We start from the raw sequence: 27397 nt of genomic DNA, 5'->3' as shown, positions 1-27397 counted from the left end.
GCTGCCTTAAGACTCCTTGAGCCACAGACACCTCTGTACATGGCCCTGTCCCCTGGAGGGCCCAGGACCCAGATCCACCTACCAGTGGGCAGGCACTAGTCCCTGGGCCCCTCCAAGGAGCCTGCTCTAGCCTCCAGACCAGCCTAAGCCACCAGGGGACAGACACCAAACACAAGAAAACCACAGTCTCAGGGACTATGGAACCAACCTGCCCACTGGGACAGACTGGACTCTAGCCCCACCCATTAGCAAGACAGCCCGGATCCTGTACCCAACTATGTCTAGTAACTGACCCCCACACACCAACAATCCAAAACCTCTTCAGTGAGTTCTGGGCCCTACAACCAGACTCAAGACAAGCTCTGCCCAGCATCAGACCCTGCACTAAGCCCAGGTCCTGGCTTCACCCACCAATGAAGTGGCAATTGCCCCAGAGTCTCCTAGACCATGACTTCACCCATCAGTGGGCCAGCACTGGCTCTGGGGCCCTCCTGGGTTTGGCAGTCACCCCATGACCTGGCCCCTGCCAACAAGTGGCCTGTAGGCTTCATACAAGGCAGATCCTGGCAAGCAATCAAACTGGGAGCCAGCCAAGCCTACCAGACTACCCACATAGTCAGCCCCCCACAACAGAAGGACCCAAGCTGCCCTCATGGAAGGAACCCCTAGAGCATACTGCTTGGGTCACAAGAGGGCAATGCATGGCTGGGACACAGAATGTCTCCTGCAGCAGGCTGCTTCTCCAAGGCTGGGAAACACAACCACCAGATACATAAAAATAAAAACATCAGGTTAGGGGAAAAGGTGAAAGAGGAACACGTTCCATAAAGGACAGAAGCCCAGAAGAATGAAGTGAAGTAGAGAAAGGCAGTCTACCCAGTAAAAGGTTCAAAGTAATGATCCTGAGTACATGCCAAGTCACTTCACTCGTGTGCAACTCTGTGCAACCCTATGGACTGAGGCCTTCCAGGCGCCTCTGTCCATACCTTTCAAGCAACAGTACTGGAGTGGGTTGCCATGCCTCTTCCAAGAATAATCATAACAATGATCAAAGAACTTGGGAGAAGAATGGATGCACAGAACAAGAAGTTAGAAGTTTTTAACAGAGTCAGAAAATAGGAAGAACAACCAAACAGAGTTGAAGAATACAATAACAGAAATGAAAAGTAAACTAGAAAGAATCAACAGTATACTAAAAGATACAGAAAAATGGATCAGTGGTCTGGAAGACAAGAGTAGTGGAAATTACTGAAGCTGAACATAAAAAAGAAAGAAAGGAAATGCGGATGGTTGAAGAGATCTCTGGGACAACATCAAGCATACCAACATTCACATAATAGAAGTCCCAGAAGGAGGAGAGAGAGAGAGGACCTGAGAAAATATTTGAAGACATTAGAGCTGAAATATTCCCTAACATGGGAGAGGAAAAAGCCACCCAAGTCCAGAAGGCACAGAGATTTCTATTCAAGATGAGGTCAAAGAAAAACATACCAAAACACACTGTAATTTAAATGGCAAAAATTAAAGAGAGAATATTAAAATGCTGCAATGGAAAAGCACCAAATAATATACAAGGAAACTCCCATAAAGCTATTAGCTTATTTTTCAGCAGAATCGCTACAGACCAAAAGGGAATGGCATGATATATTTAAAGTAACAAAAGGGAAAAATCTATAACCAAGAATATTCTACCCACAAGGTTCCGATTCAGACTTGATGGAGAAATCAAAATCTTTACAGACGAACAAAAGCTAAAAGAGTTCAGCACCACCAAACCAGTTTTACAAAAAATGCTAAAGGAACCTCTTTAAAATTAAAAAGAAAAAGCTAAAACTAGAAACATGAACATTACAAAAGAGAAGGCTCATCAGTAAAGGCAAACATATAGTAAAGGTACAAAACTATCCATACACAAAGCTAGTAGGAAGGTTAAAAGACCAAAGTAGTAAAATCATCCATATCCACAATAAGCAGTTCAGTTCAGTTCAGTTCAGTTCAGTCGCTGAGTCGTGTCCGACTCTTTGCGACCCCATGAATCACAGCACGCCAGGCCTCCCTGTCCATCACCAACTCCCGGAGTTCACTCAAACTCATGTCCATCGAGTTGGTGATGCAGTCAAGGGATACAAAAAACAATTTGATGTAAAACGTGATATTAAAAACAGTAGTTGTGATGGGAGGAGAGTACAAATGCAGGGTTATCAAAAAGAATTGGAAATTAAGAGATTTTATGTTAAAGAATGAAATGAGAACACTCTCTAATACCATATACAAAAATACACTCAAAATGGATTAAAGACCTACATGTAAGACCAAAACCATTAAACTCCTGGAAGAATACATAGGCAGAACACCCTTTGACATAAATCGTAGCAATATTTTGGGGGATCTGTCCCCTAAATGAAAAGGAAATAAAAGCAAAAATAAACAAATGGGACCTAACGAAACTTAAACGCTTTTGCACAGCAAAGGAAACCACAATGATATGAAAAGACAACTACTGAATGGGAGAAGATATTTGCAAATGACGTGACTGGTAGGAAGTTGATACCCAAAACACATACAGAGCTCATGTAATGCGACATCAGAAAAATAAACAGCCAAGTATAAAAAATGGGCATACGGTATGAATAGACTTTTTTTTCCAAAAAAGACATACAGATGGTCAACAGGCACCTGGAAAGATGCTTAGCATTGTTAATCATCAGAGAAATGCTAATTAAAACCACAATGAGGTATCGCCTTACACCTATTAGAATGGCTATCATCAAAATGAACACAAATAACAAACGTTGCTGAGGATGTGTAGAAAAAGGAACTCTCAAACACTGCTGGTGGCAATGTAAACTGGTGCAGCCACAATGAAAAACAGTTTAGAGATTCCTCAAAAAACTAAAAATAGAACTACCATATGACCCAGCAATTCCCCTATTGGGTATCTATCTGAAAAAAAAAAAAAAAAAAAGCACTAATTTAAAGCATAGAGCACCCCAATGCTCATAGCATTGTTTGCAAATTTCCAAGATGTGAAAGAAACCTAAGTGTCCATCAACAGGCTAATGAATAAAGAAGAAGTGGTACATATATACAACAGAATCCTATTCAGCCATAAAAAGGAATGAAATAATGCCATTTACAACAATTGCAATGCCATTTGGACTTGGATGGTCCAAACTAGTGGTTACCAGTGGGGAGAGGGAGGAGGTAGAGGCAAGACAGGGGTAAGGGATTAAGAGGTATAAACTACTATGCATAAAATAAACGAGCTACAAAGATATGTATAACACAGGGAATATAACCAATCATTTATAATAACTTTAAATGGAGTGTCCGTATAGTCCAGGTTATGTTTTTACCAGTAGTCAAGTGTGGATGTGAGAGTTGGACCATAAAGAAAGCTGAGCAGTAAAGAAATGATGCTTTTGAACTGTGGTGTTGGAGAAGATTCTTGAGAGTCCCTTGGACTTTAGGGAGATCAAACCAGTCAATCAATCCTAAAGGAAATCAGTCCTGAATATTCATTGGAAGGACTGATGCTGAAGCTGAAACTCCAATACTCTGGCCACCTGATGCGAAGAACTGACTAATTGGAAAAGACCCTAATGCTGGGAAAGATTGAAGGCAGGAGGAGAAGGGGATGACAGAGGATGAGATGGTTGGATGGCATCACCAAGTCATGCACGTAAGTCTGAGCAAACTCCAGAAGATGGTGAAAGACTGGGAAGCCTGGCGTGCAGCCCATGAGGTTGCAAAGAGTCAGACGTGACTGCGTGACTGAACAACAATAAGTCAAGTACAGTATATCAGGGGAGAGGTGGTAGACATATATCTCTGGATTTCATCCAAAAGATCTGAAAGACTCCCCCAATTTCTCTGTTTACAAGTAAAGGCTGGAAATAGGACAGGTAGGAGAGGCAAGTGGGTTCATAGCTGGTGAGTGACAGGTCCAGGCAAAAGCGCCCCAAGTCTTGGATGGACGACTGGCTAGAGGGACGGTCCCAGCTCCCTGATGCGGGACTCTTTCCTTTGCCCAATCCTCTCAAACATGATGGATTAGAGTTAATTAAGACCGGAAAAGGTTTCAAAAGGGAGGAGACTCATATAACTGCTATATGCTATGACAAAGAAATAATTCAACTAAATAATGGGAGGAGAAGGGAGAGGATTATAATATACCTGCCACACACTCACAACTACAAGTGTAACCAAGAAGGACCCTATGGAGCCCTCCCAGGGATAGACCCCCACCCCCACCCTGCCCCATACCGTTTATCCTCTGCTGTAGTTTCTCTTTGCAATGCCCAGATAACAGTATCTCATGCATATTTTCTGAGTTTTTTAGATACTAAAACCACCACCAAACGGAAGAAATTGCTACTTGATGATCATGAGCACATAGCCCCCAGACCTTCTGGCACCAAATGACTGACCACCATCAACCAGTCAGATGATTGAACAGGAGCTGATCACATACCCTGAAACACCCCTCTCTCACCTGGCCTTTAAAAATGCTTTGGGGAGTTCAGGATTTTAGAGCACAAGCCACCGATCCTCCTTGTATTGGCTCCTTACAATAAACACTGTACTTTCCTTCACCACAACCCAGTGTCAGTAGATCGACTTTACGGAGTACCAGTGAGAAAACCCAAGTTTGGTTCAGTAACACCAGGACAAGGGAAATCCAGCTTATGGGGAAAAGATGTCACCCAGAGCGGCAATGGAACAAAGGAGGACCCTTAAGGTTGGAAGACAACACAAGGACAGGCTAAAGCCTCCACCAGAAAACCTCTGAAGGGTGCACAGCAATGGCGCCCATGGGCCTCTATCATTCTCCATCATGGCAGTGTCTATAAGGATGTAGGCAATGCCACACAGGTGCTTCTAGGAATGCTCAGCCACCCCGAGAGACCTGCTAGCTAAGGAAACTTTGACACTAAACATGTGTATGAAGGAAACGTTTATAGAATTATATAGATATATATAGGGAAGATCCCCTGGAGAAGGGCATGGCAACCCACTCCAGTATTCTTGCCTGGAGTATCCCATGGACAGAGGAGCCTGGCTGGCTATAAAGTCCACAGGGTCACAAAGAGTTACACAGGACTAAAGTGACTGAGCACGCATGCATGCATACACATATACACATATATAGAATTATAAAACAAACCATTTTCTTGGAGTCAAATATCAGCCTACAACTGTTTTCACATGAAATCTTCCTTCATGACTAGATTCCTATCTCAGAATGCACACTCACAACCAGAGCAAGGCAACTCTGAGAAGTGTGCTGGGTAGGGTTAGGGGCACAGACAGGGAGAGAAACCCCAGGGCCCAGTGCTCAGCCCAAGGGAAAACAGACGTGCTGTTTTTTCAAAACACTGACACAGTGTCACACTGTGTGGTTAGGAGGAGCCTCGCTCGAGAGCAGGACACACAGAGGATGTGTGCGAAACCATGCAAAGGCCACATAAGCTGTGTGCAGAGCATTGAGGTTCTCCACTTTTCATTACCAATCCTATATTTCAAAGAGAGATGTTGTTTGCATACACTTACAATTGGAACTCTCTAATCAGCTTTGGTTTAAATCCACCAATCCAGAGATTATGTTTGCGGGCACATTTTTAATTATACAACTAATCCTGGGAGAGGACCAGACAGGATCGAAATCAGGGGCGAGACTGGATGGGGGTGGGGTGCAAACAAAGGGTCATCAGGAACACCACACAAACCCTCACTCCATGTAGGAGGTGAATTTCAAGGTTATTTTTGTCAGGCTTTGTCATCACATTGGCTATGCGTGCGTGCTCAGTCACTTCAGTAGTGTCTGACTCTTTGACATCCTATGGATGGTAGCCCACCAGGCTATTTATGTGCATGGGATTTTCCAGGCAAGAATACTGGAGTGGGTTGCCATGCCTTCTTCCAGGGTATCTTCTCAACTCAGGGATCGAACCAAAATCTCCTGCATTACAGGCAGATTCTATACCACTGAGCCACTGGTGGAGCCTTATATTGGCTGTTCAGTTCAGTTCAGTCGCTCAGTTGTGTCTGACTCTTTGCGACCCCATAAACCACAGCACTCCAGGCCTCCCTGTCCATCACCAGCTCCCAGAGTTTACCCAAACTCATGTCCATTGAGTCGGTGATGCCATTTAACCATCTCATCCTCTGTCATCCCCTTCTCTTCCTGCCTTCGATCTTTACCAACATCAGGACCTTTTCAAATGAGTCAGCTCTTCCCATCAGGCGGCCAAAATATTGGAGTTTCAGCTTCAATATCAGTCCTTCCAATGAATATTTAGGACTGATTTTCATTAGGGTTGACTGGTAGGATCTCCTTGCAGTCCAAGGGACTCTCAAGAATCTTCTCTAACACCAGAGTTCAAAAGTATCAATTCTCTGGCATTCAGCTTTCTTTAGAGTCCAACTCTCACATCCATACATGACTACTGGGAAAACCATAGCCTTGATTAGACAGACCTTTGTTGGCAAAGTAATGTCTCTGCTTTTTAATATGCTGTCTAGGTTGGTCATAACTTTCATGCCAAGGAGTAAATGTCTTTTAATTTCATGGCTGCAGTCACCATCTGCCGTGATTTTGGAGCCCAGAAAAATAAAGTCAGCCACTGTTTCCACTGTTTCCCCATCTATTTGCCATGAAATGATGGGACTGGATGCCATGATCTTAGTTTTCTGAATGTTGAGCTTTAAGCCAACTTTTTCACTCTCCTCTTTCACTTTCATCAAGAGGCTCGTTAATTCTTCTTCACTTTCTGCCATAAGGGTGGTGTGATCTGCATATCTGAGGTTATTGATATTCCTTATATTAGCTATAAGTTTATTTAAATATATCCTTAAGCAGAACCACATACACGTGGCCACAAAAGTATAAAAGCTACTTTTTTCATAACATCCTTCTGTGCTCAGCATAGCACTGGGTGCTTTACACACCCAAGGGCTCCAATAAGCCACAAAGAGTGGTTCTGACAGTGTCCCAGGTCTGAAACTGCATATCTGGGTCAGAGCCAGCCTGATGATGGGACATAAAGAAAAGCCATTTTCCTATGCACATAAGTTTCTGTTTAAATGAGAGCCCGCCAGGCTCCTCAATCCATGGGATTCTCCAGGCAAGAATACTGGAGTGGGTTGCCATTTCCTACTCCAGAGGATCTTCCTCACCCAGGGATTGAACCCAAGCCTTTTATATCTTCTGCACTGGCAAGTGGGTTCTTTACCACTAGTGCCATCTGGGAAGAATTTAAATGAAATAGGACATAAGAAAACACATTTAAGCTGTAAAGTGTTATAGAAATGAAAAGTTTTGGCTGCTATCCAAAAGTCTACAAGCAATAAATGCTGGAGAGGGTGTGGAGAAAAGGGAACCCTCTTACACTATTGGTGGGAATGCAAACTAGTACAGACACTATGGAGAACAGTGTGGAGAGTCCTTAAAAAACTGGAAATAGAACTGCCATATGACCCAGCAATCCCACTCATGGGCATACACACTGAGGAAACCAGAATTGAAAGAGACACATGTACCCCAATGTTCATCACAGCACTATTTATAATAGCCAGGACATGGAAGCAACCTAGATGTCCATCCACAGACGAATGGATAAGAAAGCTGTGGTACATTTACACAATGGAGTACTACTCAGCGATTAAAAAGAATACATTTGAATTAGTTCTAATGAGGTGGACGAAACTGGAGCCTATTATACAAAGTGAAGTAAGCCAGAAACAAAAACACCAATATAGTATATTAACACATATATATGGAATATAGCAAGAGGATAACGATAACCCTGTATACGAGACAATAGCAGAGACTTGGATGTGTGGAACAGTCTTTTGGACTCTCTGGGAGAGGGCGAGGGTGGGATAATTTGGGAGAATGGATTGAAACATGTATATTATCATATCTGAAACGCATGTGACGTGGTTGGGGGCTCCCCACCTCAACACTCTATGGATTTAAGAGGCCGTTTCTTCCAGAAGTGTATAAATTAGCCTGGGATAGAACCTGCACACTGAATTTACTAATTAAGAAATGAGAAACTAGAACTATAAAGGTGGCATAGAAATACAAGAAATTATTCTTAAGTAATTTTTTAAAACTTTGAACAGAGTTACAGATTTTGCCATTTGTTATAAACTGGTATATGTAATTTAACCAGAACCATGAGAAAGTTGGTATTGTGTGGATTCTGAGGCACTTTCGACATGTTGTAGGAGTGATGTGGACTTTCTTGAGCTTTACACATTCATAAGTGAATGGTCTGTGTCTCGTGCCTTTGTTGGTTTTCTGTGAGCTGTAGTTTCTGGGAAATGAGCAGCTCTCATTCCTGTAACTCTTGTAATCCAGTCATTCGTGCGCCTCCTTCATGAGGATTCAGTGCAGCTGTGGTGCTGTTATCCCTCTGATAGGAACTCTAACTCAGTGTAAAGCCCCAAAGATCCGTTACTTATTTTTATTTTATATTGTACTATATTTTATTTATAGCGTTGTGTTTGTTTCAGGTGTATAGCAAAGTGATACTGTCATATATATATACATATATGAATTAACAAAAGCAGTTCCCGTCTTTTGATGGGGAGTTCGTGGTTTATAATATAAATGGCATTATTTTGAGAGAGGGATAACTTAGGTAAGGCATTGGGTTTTTTTTTCTTTTTGCAGCTTGAGGCAGTTGTAAAATAACTTAATGTAGCTTTTTGCAACTGTGTATCCTATAGTATTTTTTTCATTTGGTGATATTTTAACTGTTAATGTTTATGGCATTGTGCTTTGTACCATTTATTAAATTTTATTTAAATATATATATATATATAAAGAAAGAAAGAAAAAAAAAGAAATGAAAAGTTTTCCTAATGCTATTTTCTAAGATTGATAGCCCAGTTTTATCCCAGTAGCTTATGAATCAAACAGTTGTTGCAACAGTCTGGTTACTTCCCATGATACTGCATTCCCACTACCACCTTCCCCTCCACATCATCAAGCGTTATGGTACACCCAACAGATGTGATCTCAAAAACAACTCAGAATGAAAGACATGAAAATAACACCAAAAACCAGCTTGATTTTCCCCCTCTGATTGCTTGAAGATCAGCAGCCGTCATGAATGACACAGTAACTACCTGGACCAGGAAGTTTACGACCAATCAACTACTTCAGCAGAAACAGTCATCAATGTCCTTCACCCTGGGAAGGCAACAGTACCTAAGACAGAAATTTGGGAAAAACTAGCCAAAATGTACAAGATAATACCAGATGTATCTTTGTATTTGGATTCAGAACCCATTTTGGTGGGGGCAAGGCAACTGGCTTTGGCATGATTTACGATTCCTTTATGATCACGCAAAGAAGAATGAGCCCAAACACAGGCTTGTAAGAACTGTATGAAAAGAAAAAGGCCTCAAGGAAACAGTGAAAGGGATGCAAGAACAGAATGAAGAAAGTCGGGGGGACTGCAAAGGTCATTGTTGGTGCTGGCAAAAAGAAGGAGCAAAGATTCTACAGTGACTGTATCTGCGGTGATTGTGCCGATTTTTCATAAGAGGATTAATAAACTTAGACCTTTCACAAAAAAAAAAAAAAGCTTGATGAACTTGACATCATTATATGCGCACTTACTTCTTCAGCATTCACTGAGCCAAGAGCCAAGCACACTCTAACCTCTGCATGTTTATGTCATTTTATACTCACCAAAACCTAATAAGGTCAGGATTATTATCACCCTATTTCAAAAATAAGATCACTGAGGCTTATGGAAGAGAAGAAATTTGTCCAAAGTCACACCGCTGGTTAATGCTGGAGCCAGGACTGGGAAGCCTGGCCTCCACTCAACCTCAACCCTTTCCTGCAGGTAACAGACCCTGATGCTGGAATGAGAGTCTGGGGTACAAACAGTTCTCTTGGCACCGAGTCTGGACCTTAAGGAGTGTGTAAGGCCTGTATGACATTTGCTAACACTCAGAAGCAATTCCCAAAGCAGAAGTGCTCAGTGATACTCACTGATTACACGTAAAATATTCCAGAACAAGGAGATTGCTAACATCACTAAGCTGGACCATAATGAAGGCTGAGTGCCGAAGAATTGATGTTTTTGAACTGTGGTGTTGGAGAAGACTCTTGGGAGTCCCTTGGACTGGAAGGAGATCAAACCAGTCCATTCTAAAGGAGATCAGTCCTGACTATTGATTGGAAGGACTGATGCTGAAGCTCCAATACTTGGCCACCTGATGCAAAGAGATGACTCACTGGAAAAGACCCTGAAGCTGGGAAAGATTGAAGGCAAAAGGGAAAGAGGGCAATAGAGGGTGATGTGGTTTAGATAGCATCACTAACTCAACAGACACGAATTTGAGCAAACTCTGGGAGGTAATGAAGGACAGGCAAAACTGGCATTAAACAGTTCATGGGGTTGAAAAGAGTCAGACACGACTTAGTGACTAAACAACAACAGCTCTAAGAAAAACAATACCCAGCAATAATGTCCAAATGTAACTACCCTGAAGGATTTATAAAGTCCTTTATTCAAAAGTTTCCAAGATGAAAATATGCCAGAGTCAGTTCAGCTTCAAGCAGAGGCTCTCAAGGAAATGTCTTCCCCAAGGAACATCAGGAGTCATCTGACAGCCACCCAAAAAGTATCAGTTACACAAAAGCGAAGGGAACCTCTGGAGGGGGTGCCCAGGTCAAGCTGGAGTTAGAAACTGCCCCAAAATGAGGCTCAGAGATGGGTAGAGAGAGTGAGGCACTAAAACTATTATTTAATTTATTACAGTTGGAATATACTCAAGTCCATGTTACTCTCTCTCGTATTCTGTTATCTTTCTTGAATGGGAATGGAAGGGACAGAATTAAAGCTGTAAGCCAGAAGCAGGTACCTGATCCTGTGGTCAGCCCCCCAGATAATCTCACTCATGAGTCACCTTCACTCATGGCTTGAAGGAGGAAAGAGAGCAAGCATTTTTACTCCAAAGCAGCTAGAGTTGAGTCCATGGATTACTTGCATCTAGAAATGGCAACCCACTCCGGTGTTCTTGCCTGGAGAATCCCAGGGATGGGGGAGCCTGGTGGGCTTCTGTCTGTGGGGTCGCACAGAGTCAGACACGACTGGAGTGACTTAGCAGCAGCAGCAGTCACCCAGAAGCCCTGTGAAAATGCAGGAAATGTCTGCGGGATGCGGGGGGGGCGGGGGCTTTGCCTAGTCTCACCAACTGGAATACCTAAAGCAGGAAATCTAGGAATATGTGCTTTTCACAAGTGCCCAATCACTTAATTAGCACAATAACCCCAACGCAGCACCTACAAGAACTTCAGAGATTGAAAGGAGGCTTTCCAAGAGGCAGAAATTTTCAAAGAGCAAAAATAAACAGATGGGAAATAACATGTAAAGTACAAAGGGGTCATGAAGCGATAAGAAAAATGTCAGAAGACTAAAAGTCTAGAAGGAGTTATTCCCTCTGTAAATATGCTAAAAGCAAGGAGGGAAAAAAAAAGGTGTGCTTCAAATCAACCAACCAACCAGCCAACAAACAAACCAGGATGAGAAAGTCATGCTACCAGGGACAAGCCCACTAGTTACGGCACAAGGGAAACAGCTAAGAGGGAAGACAGGACAGAATCACACAGCTCCAAGTTTCAACCTCATTTCTACTAAAAATGGTCTTCAGACTGGAAAGAATGGTGGTAGCATAATTTAGGATGAACTGAAGCTCAAGAGAAGCAAAATGATAGAAAACACCCAGCCACTTCAAATGAGTTCATATCCTCAAATGAGGTCAGATAAACTATTATCCACGCTAAAGGAATTCAATCCTAAAACAAATCAACTCTGAATACTTTATTGGGAGGACTGATGCTGAAGTTGAAGTTCCAATACTTTGGCCACCTATCACAAACAGCCAGTTCATTGGAAAAGAGCCTGATGCTGGGAAAGATTGAAGGCAAAAGGAGAAGGGGATGGCAGAGGATGAGATAGTTAGATAGTAACACCAACTCAATGTACATGAATCTGAGCAAACACCAAGAGACAGTGAAGGACGGGGAGACTGGCATGCTGTAGTCCAAGGTATCACAAAGAGTTGAACATGACTGAATGACTGAACACATACGCAACGCACCTACCATGGACAAGATTGGCAAGTGTTCTGGCTTCAAGAAGGAAAAAAGTAGAATCTAAGAGTTATATGTTGAACACAATATTGAAAAGCAGTTATACTTCAATTAAAAATAGATTTAAAAAAGTAAAAAGTTATAGGTTGGTCAATCAGATATATACCCTAGATACAATTCTAAATGAATGCTTAAACAAACATTTATGAGCAAACAAATCCAGCAAGAGAATGAAATAAAAGCAAGTTAACTGAACCTTTGTGAAGTCCACTGAAATAGACAAACAGTGAGAAGTTGAGGAGAAAACTTTATTGGCAATGCATGATCATATGCCAAATCCATTTAATAGGCCCTCATAAGGTGCCTATTTGTTATTTATGCCAGGCATTGTTATGTACATTTTACAAAGATTAATTCATTTCATTCTTATAACAGCCCTATTCTAGCCTCTTTTCACAGATAAGGAAAACTAAGTAATTTGCCCAGCCTCACAAAACTGGTAGCTGGCAAAGTAGAAATTAAAACACAAGCAGAGTGCTCCAGAGCCATGCTGCTTCTCAAAGCTCTGAGGAATATTCTTCAAACACTGTGAAATATGGATGAAATTAATAGCAGACACCCAAATCAATACTTTCCTCTTTAGTTCTTGAGAAGGAAAGAAGTGTTTTTCCTGAGCCGCTGCACTCAGAAGAATGAAGAGGGCAGGCATGAGATGGGAGAAGGCAGCTGGAGGCCAGGTGTCAATTTGAGAAACAGTAGTAACATTACAATGTTTAGAAAACAATACCTAGGATTTACCCTAGGCCAGTGGATGCCTGCCTGGGGTTCAGTTCAGTTATAAAATGAAGCCATCTTGAGGTAGGAAGTAGACATGTTGCTAAAATCTTGGTTCCCTGTCTACCAATGCCGGATAGAAATATGGAGACAGAATTTGAAGGAAATAGAAAAAAAGAGTAGCTTTACTCTTCTTGCCAGGCAAAAGGGAAACACAGTAGGCTAGTGCCTCAAGAACTGTGCCCCCCACACCCGCCCTTTATCAGGAATAAGGAGAGGTTTTCTATCTCCATGAAGGTCCTACACTTTTTTTCTTTTGCCAAGTTTCAAAATGGCCACAGCTGGCATCAGGCAACTCAGCAACCTGGTCTGATGAACCTGAAGTTATCAGCCCATGACCTCTGTGAAATGCAGAATGCTACAAGAGAGTGTAAGGGGAGAAGAAATGCCAAGTACAGGTTACAACTCACATGAAGTCAGCTTTGTTTCATTTTGCAAAGAACAAGACTAGCTACAAGTGTTTATCAGTAGCAACAGCTAAGGAATAGCCAAGATTGCTTAACTCTTTCAGAACTGTTTGCCTAGTATGTGCCAAGGCCGTTCACTTATTTCTGGTTTTGCTGCAACAGATGGGCCCTTGGGGTGAGTAGCTGGAGTTTGTCAAGCAGAGAAAATTGAAGCTTTGCTTTCCCTAGAAACTTCAAGGACCAAGATTATGGCAGGAGCTGAGCTCTGCTGGAGCAGAGATAAGACGACCACATCTATCGCTCCTGAGGTCAAGGAAGTCTCCCTGAGTGCACATGCACAAGCATGCTCCTCAGCAGTCAAAAAGGAGGGGGCTGCCACTCCACAACCGATGTCGTCAACGCTCCCACAGGCCTCTGCACTAGAATCCATTTTGGCAGAAAGATGCAAATGTATATTGGCTAGGGTCCTAGGGCAGATCAGATGTGAGGAAAGAAGCAGATGACTGGCCAAAGGTAAACAAAGACCAGGAAGAACTGCCCTATATAGATGATTTAACTGCTTCTTTCCTGCACTTCTCCTCATTAGGGACGCCCACACCCTTGCTCTCCGGGTGTGTCTTTCTGCCTTGCTTCTGTCTTAAATAAACTACTTCTCTGTGTGCTCTCCCACACGATGTGCTATGTCACCAACAATAAAATCTGTACCTGTTTCTACTGTTTTTGCCTCCTTGAAACATTCATGCTTTCAAACAGGGCAAGAGTCAGGGAAACTTTGCTTTTATCTTCTATCCCTTGATGGACTAGGAGCTAGGACTCCTTGTTCTCATCCAGAATACCCAGGTCTAATTCCTGGTCAGGGAAATAAGACCCAGCTTCAAGACTGCTCATTTCTATCTCTCCAAGAACAATCTCAGAAGCAGCAAGAAGTGTAGTTTCAGCTGAAAAGAGAGTCAACAACTTGGAATTCCAGCTTAAAATAATGACGAAAGGCAAGAGAAAGGGTAACGAGAAAATCACTATAGAGAAGATGATATATATACAGAGCAATAAATATATAAATGATTGATGTCCCTCAAGAAGATAAAAGACAGGGGGAGCCAAAGATATAATAGAAGAAAGCATCTATGGAATAAAACTCTAAATCTATAGATAAAAGGTATACACAGCATCCAGGAAAGATTATGACCAACACCTGGATATATGGTAAAATCACCTAACTCCAAAGAAAAAGTATGAATCCTACGTAAACCTTGGAGAAAACTCCAGTTACACACATAAAGGGCTTAAAAGTAACATTCAATGTCAATGGCATTGTCTATACAGTTTGAGGGTTGGTGTGGGGACACTCAAGAATTTTATACCCAGCCAAGTTGTCAGACTATAAAAACAACAAAAAGTCATTATTCAATATGCATTAATGTTGGGCACTATAACAGTCATGGATCTTCTTGATCAAAATCTCTGGATGGTGAAATTCAGACAACCAAGCCATAAATCACAGTACAGGACTCAGGAATGGTAAGATCCTTTTAAGAAAGTCTACCAGCAAGTACCAGATCCTTTTAAATAAAGCACTAAGGCTAGACAATGATGAAAAGTACTGATACAGAATAGAATGTAAATGTTATAATGCAGACAATATAAAGTAATAATACAACTCATGAAAGAACGATCATTTTGACATTTGTATGGCATACCCCAGGGATCCCAGGTGGCTCAGTGGGTAAATAATCCACCTGCAATGCAGGAGGTGCAGCAGATACCAATTCGATCCCTGGGTTGAAAAGAGCCCTTGAAGGAGGTCATGATAACCCACTGTTGTATGCTTTCTTGGAGAATCCCCTGGACAGAGGAGCCTGGCAGTCTACAGGCCACAAGGTCACAAAGAGTAGGACCTGACTGAAGCAACTGAGCATGCACGCACATATATGCATAGCATATCCCAACTAATCAAAGCATTCTCCATGCAACCCCCTCATTTAACCAATGAAACAATCTTAGTGATGAGAAATCTTTAATAGAGCTCAAAGAGGCAAGCCACAAAGATATTCTCACAGACTTTCCAACCCAAATCCTAAAGGGTCTGCACATCTTTTGCCTGACATAAATATTTCAATTTCATTTTGCTTACAGCCTCTATTTTGTGCATTGATATAAAGACACTTGAGGACATAAGTATCACTCCTGAATCTGTACCCAGTTGTTCCTCCTGACAATCTTCAGATATCCTCCCCACTGTGATTTTTCTTTCCATGTCATCCCTGTAAGCAAGGAGATCAAACCAGTCAATCCTAAAGGAAATCAACCCAGAATATTCATTGGAAGGATGGTTGCTGAAGCTGAAGCTCCAATTATTTGGCCACCTAATGCTAAGAGACGACTCACTGGAAAAGACTCTGATGCTGGGAAAGACTGAGGTCAGAAAGAAAAGGGTGTGACAGAGGATGACATGATTGGATGGCATGACTGAATCAATGAACATGAACTTGGGCAAACTCCGAGAAATGATGAGAGACAAGGAAGCCTGGCATGCTGCAGTCCATGGGGCTGCAAGCTGCAGTCACAAAGAGTCAGACACATTTTGGCAACTGAGCAACAACATATAAATAAAGACAATGAAAACCAGCTAGCATTTTGGAGGAGGGACAGAAGCCTGCTCAGCTCTGACTTTATTACAAAGGGAAATCAGTTTTAAAGAAGGTGAGCACACACACACCAAGAACACACTAGCAGCAAACTGAGACTTTCTTGGCAGCAAGAGAACATGAGAATTTGAGCCAATGGCATTCCATGTCACATCCTGCAACTCTGAAAACCATCTCTTGTACCGCTGGGGACACATCACTCACCTGTATAGTGGATAAGAGTCTGCCTATCAATTCAGGAGACATGGGTTCAATCCCTGGTCCAGGAAGACTCCACATGCCACAGAGCAACTCAGCCTGTGCACCATAATTACTGAAGTATAGGAATGAGTGTGTGAGGGGGAAAGTGTTATTAAGTAATTTTAAAGTTATTTATTCTTATTCACAAAAAGCAGAATAGGAATTCAAGATGAAAATGCATGTTATAATAAATAAAGGTGCCAACAATGGAAAAGTGTCTTTACAAATGCTAATAATCAATAGTTGTTGATCAACTATACTTCAGTTTTAAAAAATAGCTAATATCTGTTGAGTCTTCTAAAATTTACAAAGCATTTTCACTTACATCATTACATGTGATCTATTTAAAGTAATGACATTCCATCCCTGGTGGCTCAGACAGTAGAGAATCTGCCTGCAATGCAGGAGACCTGGGTTCTATCCCTAGGTTGGGATCCCCTGGAGAAGGAAATGGCTACCCACTCCAGTATTCTTTCATGGAGAATCCCATGGACAGAGGAGCCTAGTGGACTAGAGTCCATGGGGTTGCAAAGAGTCTAACACAACTGAGCAACTTAACGCTTTCACTTTTACATTCTGTCCCCCAAAAAACTCCACAAAGCATCCCTTACAATAGATGACAGCTAAGATCCTTTCCAACACCAACAGTCTCAGGATCTGAGCTGCCCTATGAACCTTGCAATTTGAATGGCTAATTTTTAAAAGAAAAGGAATTTTGAAGTAAAACTCTCACTGTTTGCAGATGACATGATCCTCTACACAGAAAACCCTAAAGATTCTACCAGAAAATTACTAGAGCTAATCCACAAATATACTAAAGTTGCAGGATATAAAATCAACACACAGAAATCCCCTGCATTTCTATACACTAATAATGAGAAAATAGAAAGAGAAATTAAGGAAACAATTCCATTCACCGTTGCAACGAAAAGAATAAAATACTTAGGAATATATCTACCTAAAGAAACAAAAGACGTATATATAGAAAACTATAAAACACTGGTGAAAGAAATCAAAGAGGACACTAATAGATGGAGAAATATACTGTGTTCGTGGATTGGAAGAATAAATATTGTGAAAATGAGTATACTACCCAAGTAATCTATAGATTCAATGCAATCCCTATCACGCTACCAACGATATTTTTCACAGAGCTAGAACAAATAATTTCACAATTTGTATGGTAATACAAAAAACCTCAAATAGCCAAAGCAATCTTGAGAAAGAAGAATGGAACTGGAGGAATCAACCTGCCAGACTTCAGGCTCTACTACAAAGCCACAGTCATCAAGACAGTATGGTAGTGGCACAAAGACAGAAATATAGATCAATGGAACAAAATAGAAAGCCCAGAGATAAATCCATGCACCTATGGACACCTTATCTTTGACAAAGGAAGCAAGAATATAAAATGGAGAAAAGACAATCTCTTTAACAAGTGGTGCTGGGAAAACTGGTCAACCACTTGTAAAAGAATGAAACTAGAACACTCCTTAACACCATACACAAAAATAAACTCAAAATGGATTAAAGATCTAAACATAAGACCAGAAACTATAAAACTCCTAGAGGAGAACATAGGCAAAACACTCTCCAACATAAATCACAGCAGGATCCTCCATGACCCTCCTCCAAGAATATTGGAAATAAAAGCAAAAATTAACAAATGGGACCTAATTAAAATTAAAAGCTTCTGCACGGCAAAGGAAACTATAAGCAAGATGAAAAGACAGCCTTCAGAATGGGAGAAAATAATAGCAAATGAAGCTACTGACAAAGAATTAATCTCAAAAATATACAAGCAGCTCCTGCAGCTCAATTCCAGAAAAATAAATGACCCAATCAGAAAATGGGCCAAAGAACTAAACAGACATTTCTCCAAAGAAGACATACAAATGACTAACAAACACATGAAAAGATGCTCAACATCCCTCATAATCAGAGAAATGCAAATCAAAACCACAATGAGGTACCATCTCACACGGGTCAGAATGACTGCTATCCAAAAGCCTACAAGCAATAAATGCTGGAGAGGGTGTGGAGAAAAGGGAACCCTCTTACACTGTTGGTGGGAATGCAAACTAGTACAGCCACTATGGAGAACAGTGTGGAGATTCCTTAAAACACTGGAAACAGAACTGCCATATGATTCAGCAATTGCACTCCTGGGCATACACACTGAGGAAACCAGAATTGAAAGAGATACATGTACCCCAATGTTTATTGCAGCACTGTTTATAATAGCCAGGACAAGGAAGCAACCTAGATGTCCATCTGCAGACAAATGGATAAGAAAGCTGTGGTACATATACACAATGAAGTATTACTCAGCAATTAAAAAGAATACATTTGAACTAGTTCTAATGAGGTGGATGAAACTGGAGCCTATTATACAGAGTGAAGTAAGCCAGAAAGAAAAACACCAATACAGTATACTGACACATATATATGAAATTTAGAAAGATGGTAATGATAACCCTGTATGCGAGACAGCAAAAGAGACACAGATGTATAGAACAGTCTTTTGGACTCTGTGGGAGAGGGCGAGGGTGGGATGATCTGGGAGAATGGCATTGAAACATGTATATTATCATATGTGAAACAAATCACCAGTCCAGATTCGATGCATGATACAGGATGCTCGGGGCTGGTGCACTGGGATGAACCAGAGGGATGGGATGGGGAGGGAGGTGGGAGGAGGGTTCAGGATGGGGAACACATGTACACCTGGGGTGGATTCATGTCAGTGAATGGCAAAACCAATATAATATTGTAAGTAATTAGCCTCCAATTTTTAAAAAAATTTAATAAAATAAATAAATCTACCATAAAAAATAAATAAAACTTTAACCTACGATTAGTTAGAAATCTGGACTGGATTTACTGAAGTAGAAAGCAATTCGATCTTTACTCAGTGAGGATGAAGCATATCCAGGGGACCTTAAAATGGCAATCTCTCTGTGTGTGTTAACACAACACAGATCACACAGGCAGAATACCTTCCCTATAGTGATCAGGATGGAGGGCTGAGGAAAGGTCACCAAAGTTGAGGACGCATTGAAGCCCTGCTTCTGCCACTTTAGAAGTATCCTCCAAAGGGGTCAGACAGACTGCAAAGTTCAAGGGTACAAAGTAAAATCTTCTTCCTATATCCCTTGACAAGCTTTGGACTGCCCCAGATTTACCCAAAACAGACTTTTGTGGTCCTCTTGGATGCCTTAGAGTTAATGGAAACAATCTCACCAACTGCTTTTCTCCTTCTTCCAGGGGCACTATCTCCTAGGTGTTCTGGAAGAACTTCCTTCAGGACATGGGTTCCTGACCCGCCTTCTCTCTGCCAGGTTGTGCAAGGCAATCACAGAAAGGGAGCCAACTACTTTACCTATTTTGGAGGCATAGCACCTTAGCTGCATTGTTTAAAACATTTTCCTGGGAAATGCATAAACATTTAAACACAAAATTCTAGGAAGCCCAGAGGGTTCAGGGTACAGCCATTTTGAATTTTCAAGGAAAGAACTGTTCCATCTCTGAGAATTCTCAATAACCTCGGCATCTTCTTGCTCTGAAGCCAGCCCTGAACTCTCCTGTCTGCATTCTCAAGTTTCCATTCATTCTCAGAGTCCATAACGGCCAGGCATGGATGAAATCCTTTTCCCTGAAAGCATTCTACCCTACTCTTCAAGCTGGTGGTGTCACAGGTGTGTCACAGATTGAAATGGTTGGGCAATCTCAGGCTCTCTGAAGAGTGGGGTGGGGTGGGGGGCATATAGAGAGTGGGTAAGCAGATACCCTGTGTCTCTCTGCTTCTCTCAGCTTCTTTTGTATCATACCAGTATTTGTTTAAAACAACCTTTCTATGTAAGGCTGAAAAAAATAATAATGAGATTAGATATTTGCTGAGGGTTTCTTAGCTGACACTGATTGTTATATCTTATTTATGCACCAATGAAAAGTTCTCATAGCCCTTTAATTCGATTAGCTCTAGAATTTGCTATCTTTTCCTCAGAATTCCATCTGTCTTCCTTACTAGCCTGGTCTTTAAATCTTTCCCTGGAGAGATTAAATCAGTACATTTTTTTTTCTCTTTGAGCCAAAAGCTACATGACTTGAGATGACAGACATTCTACAAGATACAAGAACAATTCATCATGTCTCTGGCTTTCATATGATCTGAAAAGCTTAGGGATTGCAGTTAACAATAAACTCAACTGAGCAGCCAGTGTGATACCATGTGAAAGTTGCTCAGTTGTGTCTGACTCTTTGCAGACCCATAGACTATACAGCCCATGGAATTCTCTAGGCCAGAACACTGGAGAGACTCAAAAGTGAAAGTGAAAGTCTCTCAGTCGTGTCCAATTCCTTGTGACCCCATGGACAATAGCCCACCAGGTTCCTCTCTCCATGAAATTCTCCAGGCAAGAACACTGGAATGGGTAACCATTCCCTTCTCCTGAGGATCTTCCCAACCCAGGGTTCAAACCAGGTCTCCTGCATTTCAGACAGATTCTTTACCATCTGAGCCTAACAGAGAGACTCAGCACTCAGGTTAAAGGATGTAGAAGACCTACTATTCCCTGTTCTGCTAAAACCACATATGGGCCATTCTTCTCCTTTCTTGACACCACCTTTTAAGAGAAAATAGCCAGGAAGATAATTACTATGGTGTGGCCTTTAGTAGAAGGGAGAATGTTTCCATGCCCACAGAAAGTGATAACACTGTTGGTGAAGAAGAGCCCTGGAACACCACTTAGAATGGGGACAGAGGAAAGAGATGTGACAGAAAAAAAGAGCAAAGAAAGCAGAAACACAACAGTATTAGTTTCCTATTGCTGCCCTAACAAATTGCTGCAAATTTCATAGGTTAAAGGAGCACACATTTATCATCTTAGAGTTCTGGAGGTCAGAAATCCAAAGTGGTTATCACTGGGCTAAAATCAAAGTGCCAGCAGGGTTACTTTCCTTGTGGAGACTCTAGGGGAAAATCTGTTTTCTTGACTTTTCCAGCTTTTACAAGCTGCCTGAATTCCTCGGTTTGGGGCCCCTTCCTCCATCTTCAAAACCAGCAGCAGAGCATCTTCTAACCTCTCTCTGACTTTGACTCCTGCCTTCCCCTTCCACCTTGAAGGACCCTGTGAAAACATCAGGCGCATCCTGATAATCCAAGATGATCTACTCATCTCAAGTCTTAACTTGATCACATCCACAGTGTGACTGTAACATAACATATTCACAGGTTCCAAGGACTCCAATGACTACATCTTTGTAGAAGCATCATTCTGCCCACCACAGTTACCACTGGGAGAGGGGGAGATATAATGGAGGGCTTGAACTTAGATCACAGGCAAGATGAAGAAGTCAAAAATTGGGACAGTGAGTCTTTGTGGGACCTGAAAATAAAAATAAGCAAAGGAGTTGTGGGACTGGGTTCAAGTTCCAGCTCTTCCATTTATGAGTTGAGTAACTTTGGCAAGTTACTTAACATCACTGGGCCTCAGTTCTCTCATCAGAAAAATGGGGATGAAAACAGCACCCCACTCCTTAAGCTATTATGATTCTCAAGTAAGAGCACATGGCCCGATATTAATACATAGTAGAGGCAAAAAATGGACCCTCAGATTCAAAAGTAAGAAAACTGAGGTTCAGAAAGTTAAGCAGCTTAGCTCTGTCTGTCCATCTTCATATCTGAGATGTGTCCATTAGCTAATCATTAGGATTAAGATCATTGTTTGGGACTGAGTTTTCCCTGGTGGCTCAGATGATAAAGCGTATGACTGCAATGTGGGAGACCCAAGTTTGATTCCTGGTTTGGGAAGATCCCCTGGAGAAGGAAATGGCAATCCACTCCAGTACTCTTGCCTGGAAAATTTCATGGACGGAGGAGCCTGGTAGGCTACAGTCCATGGTGTCACAAAGAGTCGGACATGACTAAGCGACTTCACTTTCTTTCTTTCTTTCTTTCTTTCTTTTGAAAAACATCTACTGATTAAATTTTTAAAAAATTAAAATTCTACATCGTTACAAAGCTAAGTGCCAGTGACTTAAAGAAGCTTTAGACCCCCAAGAAACTCAAGATCTATCAAACAAATAGACAAAATAGAAATACATGTGTCTGGCACAATGGGGGAAGAAGAGAGTGGCATGAATTGAGAGAGTAGCAATTTACCATATGTAAAACAGACAGTCAGTGAGAATGTGCTGTATGACTCAAGGAGCTCAAACTCAGTGCTCTGTGACAACCTAGAGGGGCAGGATGAGGTGGGGGGAGGGAGGGAGGTTCAAGAGGGAGGGGACATATGTATACATGGCTGATTCATGTTGATGTATGGCAGAAACCAACACAATATTGTAAAGTAATTATCCTCCAACTGAAAATAAATAATTTTTTATAAGATAAATACATGTGTCTGGGACTTCTCTAGCAGTCCCGTGGTCCAAGACTCCATACTTCCAATGCAGGGCACCTAGTTTCAACCCCTGGGCAGGGAACTAAGATCCCACGTACTGCAGCATGGTCGACAACAACAACGAAAAGAATAATACTAAACACGATGCGCTAAATGAGGGGAACAGGCAACCTGTGCACCAGGTTGGGGTGCACTTAGATGAGAGTCGTTCACCTGGGCTCATAAAAACCTTCCGAGAGGAGATGCAGTGTGGAGGAGAGAGAGGCTTTTCAGGGAGAAGGGCCAAAGGTGACACAACTAAGGTGGGGACGCGGATCACAGAGTAATAGGGAACATATAGCTAAAGTCAGAATTCACATGAAAGATGGGGACTCGAATGCCAATAGGCAGCAGGGAGCCATTGGAGACGCGGGGGCCCACCTCCGACCTGGTGCACAGGCTGGCCTGCCCGCTGCACTGCACAGGCAAGGTATCCTAGAGCTATTTCTCCCCTCAGTTCTCTCAGTGTCTGGTCAGTTCAGTTCAGTCACTCAGTCGTGTCCAACTCTTGGCAACCCCATGGGCTGCAACATCTCTCAATGTTGGAATCATATATTTTGGAGCTCTGATACTTGGTACATATATGTTCATAATTATCATAGCTTCTTGGTGAATTGAGTCTTTCATCAGTATATAATGTCTTATATACACTATTGCTACTATGTTAAGACAGATAACTGATGAGAACCTATTGCATACCACACAGAACTCAATGCTCTGCAGTGACCCAAAGAGGAAGGAAATCCAAAAAGAGTGTTAGTCACTCAGTCGTGTTCAACTCTTTGAAACCCCATGGATTGTAGCCTGCCAGGCTCCTCTGTCCACGGAATTCTCCAGCCAGGAATACTGGAATGCATTTTCCATTCCCTTCTCCAGGGGATCTTCCTGACCCAGGGATCAAATTTGCGTCTCCTGCATTGCAGATTCTTTACCGCTGAGCCACCAGGGAAGCCTGTATGGCTGATTCACTTTGCTCTATAGCAGAGACTAACAAAACATTGTAAAGCAACTATTGTGGTGGTGGTGGTGGTCTAGTCACTAAGAGACATCTGACTGTTAGTGACCCAATGGACTGTAGCCTGCCAGGCTCCTCTATCCGTGGGATTTCACAGATAAGAATACTGGAGTGGGTTGTCATTTCCTTCTCCAGGGGATCTTCCTGACCAAGGGATTGAACCCATGTCTCCTGCATTTGCAGATGGGTTCTTTACCACTGAGCCACCAAGGAAGCCCCAAAAAGCAACTATACTCCAAAAAATATTTCATATATATATATATATATATATACACGAGCTTCCCAGGTGGCACTAGTGGTAAAGAACCTGCCTGACAGTACAGGAGATGTAAGCAATGTGGGCTTGATCCCTGGGTTAGGAAGATCCCCTGGAGGAGAGCATGGCAACCCATTCCAGTATCCTAGGCTGGAGAATCCCACCAACTGAGGAGCCTGGTGGGCTATAATCCATAAGGTAACAAACAGTGAGACACGACTGAAGCAACTTAGCACGCACACGCGCACATATATATAATGCCCTCCTTTGTTGCTTGTAACAGTTTTGTACTTAAAGTCTATGTTGTCTGATATTAGTGTAGGCATCCCAGCTCTCTTTTGGTTACAGTTTTGCAGGGAATTTCTTTCTCCAACTCTTCACTTTCACTCTCTGTGTGTCCTCAGACCTAAAGTAAGTCTCTTACAGACAGCAAGTAATTGGATCGTGTTTTTATCCATCTGCCAATCTATGCGTTTTGATTAGAGAGTGCTTTATATTTAAGGTAATTACTGATCAGGAAGGACCTACTTTGGCCATTTTGCTATTTGTTTTCTGCTTGGCTGATGGCGTTCTTGTCCTTCATTTCCTCCTTTATCGCTTTCCTTTGTGTCTTGTGGGACACTTTGACTCCTTGCTCATTTCCTTTTGTGCATATTCTATAGATGTTTTCTTTGTGGCCACCGTGAGAATTACATATAACATCTTAAGTGATAATAATCTAATTTGAATTAATACCAACAGCTTCAATAGGGAACAAAAGCTCCACTTCCCATGGCTCCATCCCAACCCCTTTGCATTACTGATGTTATAAATTACACCTCTATAATTACACAATCCACAGAGATTTATAATAATTCCTTATGTATTTATCCTTATCCGAGCTGCAGTCCATGGGGTCGCAAAGAGTCAGACATGACTGGGGACTGAACAACAACTACGCATTTAACACTTAAATTTTGTAGAACCTGCCATTTTGAGGACTTCCCTGATGGTTCAGTGGTAAAGAATCTGCCTGTAATGCAGGAGACCCAGGTTAGATCCTTAGGTCAGGAAGATCCCCTGGAGAAGGCAATGGCTACCCACTCCAGTGTTCTTGCCTGGGAAATTCAATAGACAGAGGAGCCTAGCACGTGGGGTCCATGGGGTCGCAAAGAGTTGGACACGACTGAGTGACTAACATTTTCAGTTACCATTTTGAAAAGAATTGGGCTTTCACTTAGTTGCTATAGACCTCTGACTATCTTCCAAAGCTCCTGTAAAGTTGCTTGTTCTGGTCTCTAATTGTTATTTGCTGTTTGTTTTTAAATCTCCAGGGAGGAACAAGGGCCTGGTGCTCCCTACCCCCCCACTTTGCTGACATCATTACATTCAGGTACTATAGGGCCTATGAAGAAGGAGAGACCCCAAACACCCTCCCTACCCACCATCTGTCAGCCCTGAGAATGTCTCCTGGGGACCCCAAATCACAGGCACTGACTCAGATTGGAGCAATCTGAGAACAGCATTTATGTAGGTAACTTGCTTTAACTGTTTCTGTGAATTCTTTCTAAAATTCCTCTATCTTGTAAGAGTCTGTAATTTTCTATTATTTTAGCTTCATTTATCATTTTGTGGGTTTAGTTTAACTTGTTTCTTATTTGGCATACAGGAAATTTCCATTTTAATTGTTCTGAACTTTAGCTGTATCGTGCCTCACCAAATATTGAGTCCTGAGTTTGCCTTTCTTAATACTTTGATCTTCATTTATTCAACTTGTTCTTTCACTTATTTAATACTTTCATTCTTCTGTGATATTTCACTATTTTTTCACTTCATCTTTGTGCTTTTATTCAGTTGACAGGTATTTATAAGCATTTTTCCCTAATTTCCAGTTTCTTTCATATTTAGCCGTTGTGTTTCATTTATCACATTTTACCCTCATATTACATTGAAGGTTACGTATCATTCTTTTAAGCTTGTATTCTTTGTTATCAACTCTAGTTATTTCTCTTTATTTTATGTAGTTTATAAATTTATCACTTCTAATTCTCACTTTTAAATCTTTGAGTCTGTGTTCTTCCCTTTTATCCTTTTTCATATTTTACTGTTAACTGTAGTCTATGTTTTAAATAGAGATAGTGAATAAGGTCACAGACCAGACAAGGTCATCTGGATTCAAATCCTGTCTCCAACACTGATTAGCTGGGTGACCTTGGGGGAACTATTTAACTTCTCAGGGCCTCAAGTTCCCATCTGCTAAGTGAGGTTATCAACAGTTTCTATCTCACAGAAAAAAAGGGTTCATATATGTAAGGTTTTTAGAAGAATCTCTGCTAAATAAGCATTCAGTCAGAAACTGATAATTACTCACCAGCACATTTCCCTTTTCTCTGGGACAGACAGGTAAACTACATTTCCCGGTACCCTTGAAATTATGTGTAGCCAGATGATTGAATCCTCACCAATGAAACTGTGGACAGAAATGATGACCACCACTTTTCAGGACTGGGTAATAAAAACCTTCTTTGTGGTCATTCCACAGCCCTTCTTCCTCTGTCTATGGATTAGGTGTTGATGTTCTGAGAGACTTCGGAAGCCATATGTTGAAAATGGAGGTTCACTGGTTCACCTGACTCCCTAAATGACTACAAAGTGTAGAATTATGTCCCCTAAAAAACACCACCAACAACAACCTTGCCTCTAAATGTAACTTATATCAGCAAGAAACAAACTTTGAAAGTGATATGCTACTGGGAATTTAGGTTTTATATTACAACAGCAGGGGTTAGCTAGTGCAAAAATTGGCGCCTTAAAGTAGACATCAATAAAATAAGTGGCACTGACTTAATAACCAAGAACTGAATAGCAAGCAAACTGATTTCAGAGCCTGGAAAAAATGGAGATCCAAGTAATGCAATGGCAAAATGTTTGGTAAAATCATCATCTGCAATAACTAAGAAAGCAGACCTAGGGCCTACCAAGCTGGCAGCTCCAGGGGGGAATTTGAAAAGTAGAAAATTATTAATAAAATAAAAGTGATAGTAAAATAATATTAAAGTAATATTGAAGAAAAAAATATACTCAGTCAAGAATATGTTGGTTTGCAGACATAAATGAAAGAGGATAGAATTCAGAAATTTGTGTGCTCAAAGGGTTGTAAAAAGTGTCTGCTTCTAAGTCTCAAATAGTAAGAAATAAGATTGAAAAAGTTTATGAGTGACAAAGGCCCAAAGACTCAAAGACTGTGGTAAAAAACTGAGTAAGAGTGATGCCTTCCTGTCTGATTCTGGGGACCTCAAGGTAACCTCCATTTAGTTGAGATGGAAGGGTATGGGGTGGTAAAGTCATGCAATAAATCAATCTTCACGGGACTTCCCAGGTGGTCCAGTGATTAAGAGTCCGCCTGCCAATGCAGGGGAGACAAGTTTGATCCCTGGTCCAGGAAGATTCCACA

The 27397-nt window shown here is 41.6% G+C and overlaps 1 protein-coding gene and 1 pseudogene across 2 annotated transcripts in view; one reads left to right on the top strand and one right to left on the bottom strand.

Annotated features, from left to right (window-relative positions):
* Nucleotides 1-27397, bottom strand: part of DISC1 (DISC1 scaffold protein) — a 407183-nt gene that overhangs the window by 341867 nt on the left and 37919 nt on the right. The window lies entirely within an intron of this gene.
* LOC148775919 (small ribosomal subunit protein eS24 pseudogene) lies at nucleotides 9122-9434 on the top strand (annotated as a pseudogene).

The sequence above is a fragment of the Moschus berezovskii genome, chromosome 12 (assembly GCF_049115385.1).
Source record: "Moschus berezovskii isolate FMDL1 chromosome 12, NW_MosBer_1.0, whole genome shotgun sequence".
NCBI lineage: Eukaryota > Metazoa > Chordata > Mammalia > Artiodactyla > Moschidae > Moschus > Moschus berezovskii.
This window is presented reverse-complemented; position numbering and strand designations above follow the sequence as displayed.